Source organism: Tachyglossus aculeatus, chromosome X1 (assembly GCF_015852505.1).
Source record: "Tachyglossus aculeatus isolate mTacAcu1 chromosome X1, mTacAcu1.pri, whole genome shotgun sequence".
NCBI lineage: Eukaryota > Metazoa > Chordata > Mammalia > Monotremata > Tachyglossidae > Tachyglossus > Tachyglossus aculeatus.
The window spans coordinates 22,066,849-22,083,192 of NC_052101.1; the positions used below are offsets into that span (position 1 = coordinate 22,066,849).

At 44.3% G+C, this 16,344-nt stretch overlaps 1 non-coding gene across 1 annotated transcript; it reads left to right on the forward strand.

Annotated features, from left to right (window-relative positions):
* The first annotated feature begins 5,978 nt into the window (after positions 1–5,978).
* LOC119920066 lies at positions 5,979–6,116 on the forward strand. The gene has a single exon (XR_005447834.1). It is a non-coding gene; the product is annotated as a small nucleolar RNA SNORA7 (small nucleolar RNA).
* The last annotated feature ends 10,228 nt before the right edge of the window (positions 6,117–16,344 follow it).

Sequence of the window (16,344 nt, forward strand, 5' to 3'; positions counted from 1 at the left end):
TATTTCATGGGGTCAGGGTACTTGGGGATTGAGAACACAACATAACACAACCCCTTTCTGCTAGATCCCTCTCCCCAGCCACAGCCTGTTTTGAGTTGCCACTGACAACTCAGAGTGAAAACGAGCAAAGAGATCTTTATCCACCTACCTCCAGGATCCCCTAGTGACCCTCCTCAGCACGGACCCCGCATTCGGGCGTACTCCAGCCCTGATGTGGAGGCCAGAAGCAGCAAGAGAGCAACGATCCCCCAGCTCACACTGACCTTGAAAGGGTCTCCCGGCTAACAGTTGCCGCTGAATCATATAGAACGCAACACATTCAGTCTCATTTGGATATTTCTGACGCTCTCCATAAAAAGCTTTCCACTTTGAAATGCAAGTATTTCCCTCCTGGTTTGTTTTTTTTTAATTGATTTCCTGACACATTTAGACCAATAAAATTATCTTAATTTAAAAAATTTGTAGACACTTAGTTCATTGTTTGGGTTGTTGCCGTTTACCATAAAACCCCAACCTTTTAATGGACTAGTTACATAACCCTGCCGAGCGATGAATGCACAAGGGCAGCCGCTACTGCACATTCCAGAGTTTTTTACTACCCATCCGCTTTCCACTGGAGAACCCGGAGTCACAGACACGACACCGCTGAGCATCCCGGGTGCTACAGCATGTCCGGCTTCAATTTAGCTCAATTTGTGGCTGCAGGTAAGAAGTCAAACCCAGGGCCCTAGGCTGACAGAAGCACCTTGAAGAAGTGAACTGGCCCTGGCCTTTTCCTGGCACTCACTCCATTGCCACAAAAACCATGGCATCCTGGGTACCAAGGCTCAATAGAACAGGGGAGGTGAGTTGAGAGTAATAATAATAATAACAATAATAATGATAATACCTGTTAAGCATTTACTATGTGTTAAGCACTGTTTCAAGCCCTGGGGTATATACAAGTTAATCACATCAGACACAGTCTATGGAGGGAGGACAGGTATTGAATTCCCATTTTACAGCTGAGGAAACTGAGGCCCAGAGAATTTAAGTAATTTACCCAGGTCATATGGGCAACTGTTAGAGCTGGGATTAGAACTAAGGACCTCTGGCTCCCAGGCCTGTGCTCTTTCCACTGGACCATGCTTGGGAGATTATTTTGGTCATGTGGAGGAACTGAGTATAAGAGGAAAGTAAAGGGAGTGACAGGCCTAAGATTTAGGGAGGCAGTGAGATACGATGCAAAAAGCCCGTTCTGGAATTCAGGAAACCTGGGTTCCAGTCCCACCTCTCCCACTGGACTGTTGTGTGACCTTAGACAAGTCACTTAACTTCTCCGTGAGCCAGTTCCCTCATGTCCTCCCACTGGCCTGGAATGCCCTCCCTCCGCACATCCGCCAATCTGGCTCTCTTCCTCCCTTCAAAGCCCTACTGAGAGCTCACCTCCTCCAGGAGGCCTTCCCAGACTGAGCCCCTTCCCTCCTCTCCCCCTCGTCCCCCTCTCCATCCCCCTCATCTTACCTCCTTCCCTTCCCCACAGCACCTGTATATATGTATATATGTTTGTACATATTTATTACTCTATTTATTTATTTATTTTACTTGTACATATTCATTCTATTTATTTTATTTTGCTAATATGTTTTGTTTTGTTGTCTGTCTCCCCCTTCTGGACTGTGAGCCCACTGTTTGGTAGGGACCGTCTCTATACGTTGCCAATTTGTACTCCCAAGCGTTTAGTACAGTGCTCTGCACACAGTAAGCACTCAATAAATACGATTGAATGAATGAATGAATGTATATATGTTTGTACATATTTATTATTCTATTTATTTATTTTACTTGTACATATTTATTCTATTTATTTTATTTTGTCAATATGTTTTGTTTTGTTGTCTGTCTCCCTCTTCTAGACTGTGAGCCCACTGTTGGGTAGGAACCGTCTCTATATGTTGCCAACTTGTACTTCCCAAGTGCTTAGTACAGTGCTCTGCACACAGTAAGAGCTCAATAAATATGATTGAATGAATGAAAAAATGAATTTATGAGATGGAAATACTGTACCCATTCTTCTTCCCTCTTAGATTATGAGCCCTGGATAGGAAAGAACTGTGTAACTTCATTGTGGGCAGGGAATGTGTCTGCTTATTGCTATATTGTACCCTCCCAAGTGCTTAGAACAGTTCTCTGTGCACAGTAAGCACTCAGTAAATATGATTGACTGAATCTCTTGAATCTACTCTAGGTCGTAGCACATAGTAAGTATTTAATATATGCCATTATTATTACTAATACAAAGGCAACTTAAAAGTGTGGAAAGGATCATATGAGAAAATCATCAAACTGATGAAAGAATGGTCAGAGAGGGAATCCAAAGAAGCTTCGTTGTGGCGTCACACACCCAAGCCATGACAGCACCTTCTTTAAGGTCAACTTAGTCTGAGATTCCTGGCCCACACCTCACCACCTACATGACCATTTTGTTTACTCTCCTCTCCTTGGACTCTTCTCTGAGCCTTCTCGCATCCCGCTACTTGCCGCTTACCAGCCTCTCTTGTTCTCAAACATCTGACAGAATAATTGTGATACGTGCCAAGCACTGGTTTAAGCACTGGAGTACGTACAAGATAATCAGGTTCAGAAACAGCTGCTGTCTCCTGGGGGACGCACAATCTAAAGAGGGAGAGCAGGGATTTAATTTTCATTTTACAGATGGGCAAACTGAGACCCAGTTTAGAAGTTAGGTAACTTGCCCAAGGCCCCACAGAAAAAAAGTGGAGGGGCCCAAATTAGAAGGCAGCTCCTCTGTTCCCGGACCCTATGATCTTTCCACTGGGCCCCACTCTTATTTTTGTAGTTCCTTCCATCTGGCCCAGCCCTTCACCTTATTCCTCTGTCCCCATGATTCCATGTGTTATTTCAACACTCAACAAAAATGTCTTTTTTCATCCCAATCTTTCTGCTTTTTCGGTGTTTTAGTGTTAAAGACATATTTTAGTGTTTACCTCAGAGTTAATGAATTTAATCTATTAACCGTTCAGGACGATAACCTCGGGGATAAACCTTAGAGAAAAGCACTGCTAGGCCTCCCTCCTACCCGTAACCACCCATGGGCCGTGGTTCCTCCCCCACGTGGCGTTGGATCCGAACCCACCATAGAGGATTTTGACAGTAAGGTAGATGGTAGGGCTTGGATGAATTTCACAGATGTGAAATGCAACAGATTATTTGGTCTCTCCAGGCTGAGTCAGTCTAATGGAATAATGGTTTAAAATGTCTTTCTCCCTCTGGGTGTATATGTATGTACGGAGAAGCAGCGTGGCTCAGTGGAAAGAGCACGGACTTTGGAGTCAGAGGTCATGGGTTCAAATCCCAACTCCGCCAATTGTCAGCTGTGTGACCTTGGGCAAGTCACTTCACTTCTCTGGGCCTCAGTTACCTCATCTGTAAAATGGGGATTAAGACTGTGAGCCCCCCATGGGACAACCTGATCACCTTGTAACCTGCCCAGTGCTTAGAACAGTGCTTTGCACATAGTAAGTGCTTAATAAATGCCATTATTATTATTATTATTATTATTATTATGTTCATGTGTGCCCGCTCAGGGTAGGTAATGGAGACATACACCTACTCACTCTAAGCCAGTTTGCTTTGGCCGGAATTAGCCCCCTGCGCCCCCCACCTCCCGAGCCATGAGAAGCTGGAAGCATGGCACAAAAGTAAGCTGGTCCCCTTCCCCCTCACATCACCAGCTGAGTTACTCACCTGGCCCCGAGGACATCAGGGGAAGGGCAGGGATCAATTTCTCAGAGCGTTTCTGGAATTGCTAGCTCCAGAAAAACAGAAAATCTGGCCCAATGGGCCTGATCTAGGCTGCCAAGTCATTCACTCCTGCCCCCAGAGTACTCGGTATAGCAGCTGCAGTGTTGCTCGTGTCATCTCCTAACCGTGCTCTGTCAGCCTCCCCTCCCACTCCCAATGGCCCCCAGTGCCTCTGGCCATTTTCCTCTCCTCCTCCCCATCCCCCCGCCTTACCTCCTTCCCCTCCCCACAGCACCTGTATATGTGTTTGTGCAGATCTATTACTCTATCTATTTTACTTGTACATATTTACTATTCTATTTATTTTGTTAATGATGTGCATCTAGCTTTGTTTGTTCTGACAACTTGACACCTGTCCACATGTTTTGTTTTGTTGTCTGTCTCCCACTTCTAGACCGTGAGCCTGTTATTGGATAGGGACCGTCTCTATATGTTGCCAACTTGTACTTCCCAAGCACTTAGTACAGTGCTCTGCACACATAAGTGCTCAATAAATACGATTGAATGGATGAATGAATGACTGTGAAGGGAAGTGGGCTTGGTTGGAGCAGACTCAGGGCTAGGTAGAAACCACCGCAGGAGCTATCAAACACTTCATTCTCCTAAACCTCCCTTCCCCTGAGACCATGTAGCTTGTCAAATCTGTCAGGTGTTCTGCCAGCTCAAAAAGTTACTCATCCTGACCTTAACCACGTTGTACGTGCTATGAATGCTCAATAATAAACGCTTGCTGGGGATGATACCTGTGAAAGAGTGATGATGTAAATGTAATGTGAGGCCACCTCTGTTTGGCCAAGTCGAATTAATCCTGACATTCATCCATAAATGGCAACCTTTCTGACAAAGGTACCGTGAATCTGGAAAAAGTCACAGAAAACTGCTGAGAACCAGTGAGGGCTAGTCAATAGAGCACTGGCCTGGGAGTCAATCAATTGTATTTATTGAGCACTTATGATGGGCAGAGCACTGTACTAAGTGCTTGGGAGAATAGACTATAACAGAATTTGTAGAAACATTCCCTGCCCACAGTGAGCTTAGAGTCTAAAGTCAGAAGGACTTGGGTTCTAAACCTAGCTCTGCCACTTGTCTACTGTGTGACCTTGGACAAGTCACTTAACTTCTCTGTGCCTCAGTTACCTCAACTGTAAAATGGTGATTAAGTTTGTGAGCCTCAACGCGGGCTGAGCCCAGCCTGATTAGCTTGTGTCTCCCCCAGTGCTTAGGACAGAGACTGGCACATAGTAATTAACAAATGCCAAAAAAAAAACCCAAAACACAACAAAAACAGCAAAAAAGTTGAAGGTGGATCAAACTAGACAAAGTCAACCAGATTCCTCAGAATACTTTGTAAAATGAATTCTGTTTTCAAAGCCAACTCAAAAATAAATTCCATTAGAAGACTCCTGTTGAGCAGGGAATGGGTCACTCGCTTGTTTTGTACTTCCCAGGTGCTTAGAACAGTGCAAAGCACTCAGTAGGCACTCAATAAATGCTATCTTGACTCTTCAAGTTATAGACCTCCAGGATTATCGGATATTTTCCTTCCCAATTACTAGCTCAGTCAAACATTTTGAATGAACAATAGGTCCGCTTTTTTTGGAAATTGGATGGCACTTAGATAAATAATGACAATTTCAATTTATAGAGTGCTTTTAATTTTCCAAAGTACCTTCACAACATTTATCCCATTTTGTTCTTGAAACACCCCTCTGGTAGCAAGGGGCAGGTATTATTGCCCCTATTTCAAGACCTAGGAAACTGAGGTCCAGAGAGGTTAATTGGCTTGCCTAAGGTCAATCAGGGCCCAAATCAAAATGAGGGTCTGTTGACCCATAGAGCCACACTCTTCCTTCACAATCCTCATAGCATGTCCCTCTCCATGAAAGGAACCCTTAAAATGCTGGGTACTTGTTTCTCTACTACCGTATATAAATGCTGACAATACTGTTTATCAGATCCCAGGAACACGGACTCCACATAATCAGAACACCATGGTCAGACATCACTGTCGGTCTTGTCAAACATTCTGAAATGCCTTACGTGGTCTGAATTAAATAGAGCATCATTTTGGGATTTGAGTCTTAAATCTTCCTCCTATCTCCAGGTTTTCCTTCTAGGTTTCAGAGATCTGACTTTCTGAAGAAGTCAGATTTATTGGCCATTAATGAATGGACTATCTCTCAGGGTCGCACCTGGAGAGTTTCCAGTACTCTGCCAGTTTCGACTACGGGAGGGAGAGTCAAGCAGAGGCCTACCCATTCCATTCCTAGCTTGGGCAGTGGCTAATTAGTGGTGGGCAATTTGCTACCAGTCAAAACTCCCCTGTGCTAGGCAGCCAGGAGACTTGAGGGCAGAGACTCAGGTTTACTGTGTGGAAGGAGGCAATGGTAAACCACTTCCATATTTTTTCAAGAAAACTCTATGGATCCACTACCAGAATGAATGCAGTTGGAGGCGGGGAATTTTGGGAGAGATGTGTCAGTCGCGCCACTATGGGTCGGATACAACTTGAAAGCACAAGACAACGACAACAATGAGTTGAAAGCAAATGAATAGTTAGTGTGGAATAAAAATAACCTAATTATATAGGTCTACAAATGAGCTATAAAAAATAGAAGCAATATTATTAGTATTTATCTTAGGCTAAAAACAGTGTACAGCTGCTGTATATACGAGTCTCTTCCTCTACAACTGTCAGTGGTTTCCTCTCCTCTCCCACGGGGCAAATAGAAAACCCACTGCCACTAAACCAGGCCTACCAGGCATTTGGAATTTCAACCATCGTGGCAGCTCTGAAATGAGGTGGAGAGGCCTATTGTTCCTGGCCTTTTGGAAAAGTGAAACAGAGGGAGTGACATCTCCTGACACATTGACCACTGCAGCCCTGGCTTCTGTGTCTTCTGCAGTTTCTCACTGCTCTAAAATTCATTCGAGAAAACCTAGAAAAATGACACACCATCTGTCCTCCTTTTGAAACAAATAGGCTGCTCCTCTTTCCCTTGCCACTCCCCATTAGACAGCACTTGCCTGGTAAGACTCCTGAGTCCTGAGAGTAGGCTAACTGCTTCCTATAAAGAAATTTGCTGCTGAGGGTTTAGACTCTGAACTACAATCCAGTCTGATCTTTCCTACCTGTCCCTCCTAACTTAATAATAATTATGGCATTTGTTAAGCACTTACTATGTGCCAAGCACTGGGGTGGATACAAGCAAATTGGGTTGGACATATTCCCTGTCCCACCTGGGGATCATAGTCTCAATCCCCATTTTACAGATGAGATAACCGAGGCAAAGAGGAGTGAAGTGACTTGCCTCAGTTAGTTCACACAATAGACAAGTTGTGGAGCCAGCATAGAACCTATGACCTTCTGATTCCCAGGTCCCTGTTCTCTCCACTACTCCAACTTAGGTATCTCCAAAAACAGCCTGTTTTGTTCAGAGTGTAAGTTCCAAAAATATATCCTGAATAGTGTGTGTGTGCGTATTTGTGTGTACATGTCTGTGTGTGTTTGTCTGTGCGTGTATGTATTTAACTTGACAATGATGCTACAGATGGTGAAACGTGATCCGCGTGTGTATGAACAACAGCCCCTTTCCACATTTTATACAAAGACCTTTGTTTGCTGCGCTGTTGCATTTTCCACTTGCGGGGCCAAATGCTGCTTTTGATTTTGCATCATATGGTAATCAAAAGTTTCTTGAGCACCTGTTTTATGCCAAGCACCATCCTAGCTGTGGGGAGTATGTATATATGAATTAAGCCATGATTCCTACCCTCTAGGAGCTAGTGCTTGGCACATAGTAAGCGCTTAACAAATACCATCGTTATTATTACACTCAGCCAAAGAGGGAAGTCACAAGAAAAGAAAACGAACAAGAGAACAGAGGAGAAAGGAAGGATGAGGAGAGCACTGTGAGGAGATATTTCAATGATTTGAGAGTCCATGACTGAGAAAGTCAGTCAATCATGTTTACTGAGCACTTACCTGTGTGCTTAGCACTGTGCTAAGTGCTTGGAAGAGTACAATATAGCAATAATAATAATGCTAATAATAATGATAGTATTTGTTAAGAACTTACAATGTTCCAGGCACTGTACTAAGCACTGATGTGGCTATAAGCAGATCAAATTGGATACAGTCTCTGTCCCTTGTGGGGCTCACAGTATCAATCCCCTCTTTACAGATGAGGGAATGAGGCACAGAGAAGTGAAGAGACTTGCCCAAGATCACACGGCAGACAAGTGGCAGAGGTAGGATTAGAACCCAGTTTCTCTGACTCCCAGGGTCTGTGTTCCATCCACTGGCAAGTTCCCTGTCCGCAACGAGTTTACAGAAAGAGATTAGCTACCCATTGCCACTGAATTATAAGAGGTAGCCTATTCGGGATTGTCACAAGCTAAGGCAATTCTTCTGTGTGTGGCTACTTCTCACTGTATTTTTAAATATTCCTATGCTTTGTAAGCATTGAAACAGCATGGCTTAGTGGAAAGAGCCCGGGCTTGGGAGTCAGTGGTCAAGGGTTCTAATCCTGGCTCCGTCACTTGTCAGCTGTGTGACTTTGGGCAAGTCACTTAACTTCTCTGTGCCTCAGTTCCCTCACCTGTAAAATGGGGATTAAGACAGGGAGCTCCACGTGGGACAACCTGATTTACTTGTCTTTACCCCAGCGCTTAGAACAGTGCTAGGCACATAGTAAGCACTTAACAAATACCACACCAGTGCCTACTATAGTGCCTGGCACATAGTAAGTGCATAACTCCTATGAGTCCCAGCTCTTCATCTCACCAACCGCAACAGTGGGAGTATCTGCCATCATCCATTCTTTTCACGTCTCCCCCATGTTTGGAGGAGCATTGCATCAATGCTGACCAACTGACTGTATTTATTGCAGGACTTCATTGTTTCTGATTCTGCTCAGTCAATCAATCAATCAATCAATCAATCACATTTATTGAGCGCTTACTGTGTGCAGAGCACTGTACTAAGTGCTTGGGAAGTACAAGATGGCAACATATAGAGACAGTCCCTACCCAACAGTGGGCTCACAGTCTAAAAGGGGGAGACAGAGAACAAAACCAAACATACTAACAAAATAAAATAAAGAGAATACATATGTACAAGTAAAATAAATAAGTAAATAAATAGAGTAATAAATATGTACAGACATATATACATATATACAGGTGTCATTTGACATTCTGTAAGCTTGGTAGGGGGACACTGATAAGACTGCTTGAAAAGCCAGGTGTGAGTTCCAGCCAAAGAATCTGCATGGAAAAGGGGAATCAACTCTGATTCTAGTTGAACAAGTAGTCATAGTAGTAATTGTAGCAATAGTAGTAGTAGTAGTAATAGTAGTTGTAGCAATTATAAAAGTAGTGGTAATAATAGTAGTAATAATAATAATAATGATGGTATTTGTTAAACACTAGTACTACTCCTCCACATGCCTGCTGTGTGATCTTGGGCAAGTTACTTCACTTCTGTGCCTCACTTAACTATCTATAAAATGGAGATTTAATACCTATTCTTCCTCCTACATAGATTCTGAGCCCTGTGGGACAGTCACTGTGTGTGACCTGATGCTCTTGTATTTTCTCCAGCACTAACAGTGTTTGACTCAGAGTAAGCACTTAACAAATACCACAATTATTATTATTATTTTTAGTAGTAATAGTTGTAGTGAGTCAGTCAATCATATTTATTGAGTTCTTACTGTGTGCAGAATACAGTACTAAGCACTTGGGAGAGTACACTACGACAATAAACAGACATATTCCCTGCCCATAATGAGTTTACAGTCTTAGAGGGTAGTAGCAGCAACATTTGTTGAGGTTCCACTTGGTACAGTGAGTTGTACTAATTTCCTGGGAAGTGAAAAGCCAAGAAGTAGCACGTTCCCTGCCCACAAGGAGCTTATGCTCCAATGGGGGAGACAGACAAAAATACTTACAAATAGAGTTGGCAAAATAAATAACTGAAGCAGCATGGTCTACAGTAGAAAGAGCAGGAGCCTGGGATTCAGAGGACCGGGGCTCTAATCTGCCACTTGTCTACTGTGTGACTTTGGGTAAATCACTTCACTTCTCTGTGCCTCAGTTACAGAGGTCATCTGTAAAGGGGATTAAGACTGTGAGCCCCTCTGGGACATGGACTGTATCCAGCTTGATTAGCTTGTATCTACCCCAGCGTTTAGTGTAGCACTTGTCTTATAATAAGTGCTTAACAAATACTATTAAAACCCCACTGAATGTACCATTGAATAAACATATATGAAAGTGCTGAGGATGTATATAAATAACTAGCTGGGGTCTAGAGATGGCTGCTGGGTTTGTATACTTTGGACTCCCATCGTCAGTCTTGCCCTGCTATTCTCACAGCCAAGAATGATTTTTTTTCATTCTCAAATTCAAGAAATACAAAAATATCACTGCTAAGTAGGTTGACCCAATATTGGGTAGCCAGTTGAAATGAAGAGGGTATTCATTGCAACGTCAGTTGGATTAGCAACAGAGAACTTTCTCGCCCTGACGGAACTGGCCTTAGGAACAAAGCTAATGCCAAGTCTAACAGGGGAATAAGAGGATATTGGAGAGTTTGATCAAGTTTAACGTTCAATATATGCCTTTAGAGGGTGTGTGTGTGCGTGCACGTATTGGGGGAGGGGAACAGGCAAGAGTGTATTAGGATCAATGTGTGTGTGTCTGACACCCATTTTCTCCGACACAAACACACTCTTGATCAAAGGAAAGAGGAAAGAAAAGGACCAAAATTCCTCTATCAGCCAATGGTATTCATGGACAGTTCACTAAGCACTTGGGAGAGTACAACAGAAGTAAAACACCCCTTCCCTGTAAGCAAGGAGCTGACAATTTGGGCCTGACCAGGAGAGAGGGAGAGAGAGCACGGAAAAGAGGAGCAAAGGGCAGAAACATAGTGAAACCAGAACTTGAGAAAGGCAGAGATAGAAAAAGAGAGCAGGGAAGCAGGAAGAGATTCAGAAGGCGAGAAAGTGAAGAAAAGAAAGAGGGAGAGAAGAAGAGAGTCAGAGAGATAAAGAGAGACAGAGAAAAGTGGACAGATAGGCACAGAGTCACAAAAAGAGAGATGGGTGCAGAGGCACAGAGCATGAAAAGCTCAGCTGTGAGCCCGTTGTTGGGTAGGGACCATCTCTATATGTTGCCAATTTGCACTTCCCAAGCACTTAGTACAGTGCTCTGCGCACAGTAAGCGCTCAATAAATACGATTGAATGAATGAATGAATGAAAACACAAGGAGTCAGAAAACCATACAGAGGGAGAAAGAACAAAGAATAGAGTAGAAAGAAGGAAAAATCACCATCCTGAGAGATGCCAAGAGGGAGGAGGCTGGGGGAAGTCTGGAGAGCTGCAGACGTGGAGAGAAGAATAACAGAACCTGCGCCATATGGAGACCAGGGAGTGAGAGCTTCCACAACTAAGGGGAGAGCATTAGTAGCAGGGGAAAGGTGGTTTGTTCATTCCACTGCCCGCTGTTTTTTGTCTGTTCTGAAGTGGCACAAAGCGGATTTTTCTTCTGAATCAATTAGGAGCCATCGTCAACCGGAGACAGGCTGGCCTCCTCCCTGCCCCCACATGCAGGTGAGGCCTGCGAGGACGAGCCGTCTAGACCTGGGCCTCCGATATAGACGGGTCCCCCAGCCCCAGTGGCGGTGGGGAGGAAGGGAATTTAACATGCTACCCCACCCCCGGGCCGCTGGGCTCCTTTGGTGTACACACGCGCACACACATGTGCGCGCACGATTCACGCAGCCCAGCATGCTGCAGTAATCATGCACCTGCCTCTCGTTATTACTCAGCCGTAAAAACGTGCCAGAGGCTGTGAAACTTGGCATAGACGCAGACATCAGCTGGTGCCGGGGCCTCTGACGTTCCCGCTGAACCCGGGCCTCTGGGTGGAGGTGGGTGGGGTACCTCAAGGAGATTGGGCCTCCCTTCGACACCCAGGGGCCCGCTCCACTGACATAAATGGGACTGACTCTGCCATCTGTCAGTGGACAGGGCCTGGACACTGCCTCAAGGCCCTGCTGAGAGCTCACCTCCTTCAGGAGGCCTTCCCAGACTGAGCCCTTTCCTTCCTCTCCCCCTCGTCTCCCTCTCCATCCCCCCCATCTTACCTCCTTCCCTTCCCCACAGCACCTGTATATATGTATATATGTTTGTACATATTTATTACTCTATTTATTTATTTATTTATTTTACTTGTACATATCTATCCTATTTTATTTTGTTGGTATGTTTGGTTTTGTTCTCTGTCTCCCCCTTTTAGACTGTGAGCCCACTGTTGGGTAGGGACTGTCTCTATATGTTGCCAATTTGTACTTCCCAAGCGCTTAGTACAGTGCTCTGCACATAGTAAGCGCTCAATAAATACGATTGATTGATTGATTGATTGCCTCATGGCCTTCTGTCAGGGACCAGGGCCTGGACCCCAGCCTCACTACCTCATGGCCGTCTGTCAGCACCTGGGGACCAGCTGCGGTCTCTCAGGACAAGTTCAGTGACTCCTCTCCCCATCATTCTGCCGTCCTTCTCTGCTCCTGCAAGAAACCCCCATACCCATGGAATCACAAAACAAGAGGGTCTTTTTTATTCTACTATGGTATTTGTTAAGTGTTTATTGTATGCCAGGCACTGTACTAAGCTCTGGGGTATTTACAAGCTAATCGGAATAGATGTCCCACATGGAGCTCATTGTATTTATCCCCTCTAGACTGTAAGATCGTTATGAGCAGGGAATGTGTCTGCTAATGTTGTTGTATTGTAATAATGATGGCATTTGTTAAGTGCTTACTATGTGCAAAGCACTGTTCTAAGCGCTGGGGAGGATACAAGGTGATCAGGTTGTCCCACGTGGGGCTCACAGTCTAAATCCCCATTTTACAGATGAGGTCACTGAGGCACAGAGAAGTTAAGTGACTTGCCCAAAGTCACACTGCTGACAGTTGGTGGAGCCGGGATTTGAACCCATGACCTCTGACTCCCAAGCCCAGGCTCTTCCACTGAGCCATGCTGCTTCTCCCAAGCGCTTAGTACAGTGCTCTGCAAATAGTAAATGCTCAATAAATATTATGGATTGACTACAGATGAAGTAACTGAGGCACAGGGAAGTTAAAAGGATTATCCCAATGTTACACGGCAGACAAGTATCAGAGCCAGGAGTAAAACTCAGGTCCTCTAACTCCTGTGCTCTTTCCACTAGGCCATGCTGCTTCCCTAGTTTCCCTAGACTCCAAGAGATAATAATCATTAATAATAATAATAATAATAATAATAATAATAATAGTTCTTCTTAAGTGCTTACTATGTGCCAAGCACTGATTTAACCACTAGGGTAACAATAATAATAATAATAATAATGATAATACAAGTTAATCAGACTTGACACAGTCCCTGTCCCACTGTCTCATAGTCTAATTAGGAGGGCGCAGGATTTTAATCACCACTTTATAGATGAGGTAATTGAGGCACTGAGAAGTTAAGTGACTTCCCCCAAGTCACACAGCAGACACGTGGAAGAGCTGGGATTAGAACCCAGGTCCTTTGACTGCAGGCCCATTCTCTTTCCCATAGGCCATGCTGCTTCTCATAGGGTGGCATCCTTTAAGCAGGTGACTGAGTAAGGCAGCCAGATAAATGGGTTGCTGTTCTTTTCTTGAAGATCTAAAAAGAGAAAGCTTCAGCCACCTTCAGGATCATTTTTCAGGGGTTCTAACACCCTCAGAGCCAAGATTTCCTTCCATATGTCTGATTGCAGTCTCTCCTGTCTTAATGAAAGGCCATTTGCTTCTCTTCACACCTCTGTGGGAGAGAAGGAGCTGCTCAGCACCCTCTTTATTAAGGTGGCAGAGGTGGCAATTGGGGAGTTACAGGGTGGGGAGGTGAGAAATTAATCCAGGAAGGCCTCCTGGAGGAGCTGACTGAGTGGAGGTGACAACCACTCTTCCCGGCTGAGCCGCACAATGACCTACCTCCAGCACGGCCCAAACTCCTAGGTCCCGTGGCAGGCTTTGTGTCCTAAGTTCAGCAGTGGAGGTGGGGGGAGGCTCCAGAGGAACGGGGTCCTTCTGGAAATGGAGGGGGCATTTGTGGTTCCATGGGGTGTGTGAGAACCACATGTTGTAATCCTGGGCTTTTGTGTGGCACAGGAGTCCATGCTCAAGCCATTAGGCAGAGTGCAACTATGAGTCATTTCCTACACCTGTCCTCCCTCCATTTTGAGAGAATTGGAGCCTGTGGCCAAGAAGATCTAATCCCCGCTCCAACATCTGTCTGCTGTGTGTGACCTTGGTCAAGTCACTTAACTTTTCTGGACCTTCCGTTTTCTCATCTGTGAAATGGTGATTCAATCTTATTCCCTCTGTTTAGGCTGTGAGCCCCATTTGGGACAGAGACTGTGTTCAAACTGAGTATCTTATATATATCCCAGTGCTCGGCACATAGTAACTGCTTAAGAAAAGAAAGCCAACTGGGCAGCCTGTTGTGATGATGAAGCCGAGCCAATACCAGGGACTACACGAGGTTGGCCTGCATTGTGAATCTAGGGTGAGTTACAGCTCATATGATGAAGAAAAAAAGAGCATTTTTTCATTCGTTGCAGAGCACTGTTATTCTCACATTCTAAGAGTGTGTGGTTTTACATACTGTGCGCTGAGCAACCTGAACCTGTTCTAATAAGGTGAGTCAGCTCCCTAATGTGAAAACCATGAGCAGGGCCTGCACTCTGAGCTGGGGCTGGGGGTGCGGGGTGAGCGGGGAGTGATGGGGGAGCCTGAGACTGGTCAGAGGATGAGGAGGGTCTCGAAACACAAAGCTAAGTCTGTTTTCCGCATATGACGAACATCCAGAATGCTCGTCATCTGCTCCTAGATGGTAAGGGATTTAAAGAAGAAAATGAATAAAGCTGAAAAATGCCTCATGCCAACAGGCAGAAGGCTCTCAGCTGACCAAGTCTTCCTCATGGGTTCTGTGGCTTAGGAGTGGGGTTCTTGGAGCAAATCGGGTGCCATCCACAAACTCCCTCTAAACTGTAAGTTTGTTTTGGGTAGGGACTATGTCTACAAAATCAGTTTTATTGTACTCTCCCAAATGGTTAGTATAGTGCTCTGCACACAGTAAGCACTCACTAAGCACAATTGTTTGATTGATTGATAAATACCAATGATTCATGCCCTCTCCTGCCCAGACTCCTTTGGTGAGATACTGGGACAAGAAATACTACTACCATTACTACTACTACTTCTACTATTAATAATGATAACAATAATAATAATTAACTTTCTCATCGTCATCATAATTGTTATTAATCATAATAATGACTTCTGGACCTCAGTTACCACAACTGTAAAATGAGGATAAAGGCTGTGAGCCCTTTGTGGGACAAGGAATGTGTCCAACCCATTTACCTTGTTTCTACCCCAGCAGTTAGTAGAGTACCTGTCACAGAGTAATTAGAAGAAGAAGGAGAAGGAGGAGAAGGAAAAGAAAGAGAAGGAGGAGGAGGAGAAGGAGAAGATGGAGAAGGAGAAGAAGTGCATGTTTGTGAAACACTTACCATGTGCCAACCACTGTGTTAAGTACTGAGGTAGAGACAAGATAATCAGGTCCCACATGGGGCTCACAGTCTGAGAGGGACCACAGGTATTGAATCCCCACTTTGCAGATGAGGGAACTGAGGCACAAAGTTTAATGATCATCCAGTAAATAAGTAGCAAAGCTTGGATTGACTCTCAGTCCCATGTTCTTTCCGCTAGGCCATGCTGCTTCTCAATGCTGTATCCCAGTTACAGGGAGACAAGTGTGGTGCTCTATAAATCAAGTGTCTCATATTGGCCCAGGAATCTGACTGACAGCTACAAAAACACCCCACAATTCACTGAGGTTATTTTCCTAATTGCATTTTGAGTGGCTGCATCATAGGATCCATTGTCCTTTGACTTACTTAATAAATTAGTATCTATTCCAGAACCTCAAGAAAAACTAATATGAAATTCCTATACATGCTGTATATTGTAACATTAAACATCGCTAAACTATTTAATCTTTGTGAAAGTAATCCATCACATAACACATTAACTAATTGAGGAATTGTAATATGATTATGCGTCTTTGCAGGAGGCTATAGAAGCAGAAACTTTAGTGAAGAATTTCGGGATGTTCTTAGGTTAAACAGCCTTCTTGTTTTCATTAAAGATCTTGTAGTGGGTTAACTCCTATTGAATACCTCTGGGCATCTTTGAACTCCTCCATTAGGGTCTCTTTTTTAAATCACTTTTGGAAGGTCATCCACTTTCTTGAAAATTGAAGTAAGATTTAGGTGATGGAAAAGAGACCATAATTTTCTCTTCATCTTTTATGGTATATGGCAAAGAGGCACTGACTTGCTGACGTTCGATGAGGTCTCTTCAAACAAGAAATTGCTGAACGAGATGCAGTTAATTGATCCACATCTCCAGGATCCGTTTCCAATTTAAGTAGCCTCCCAGTTCAACAACTTATTT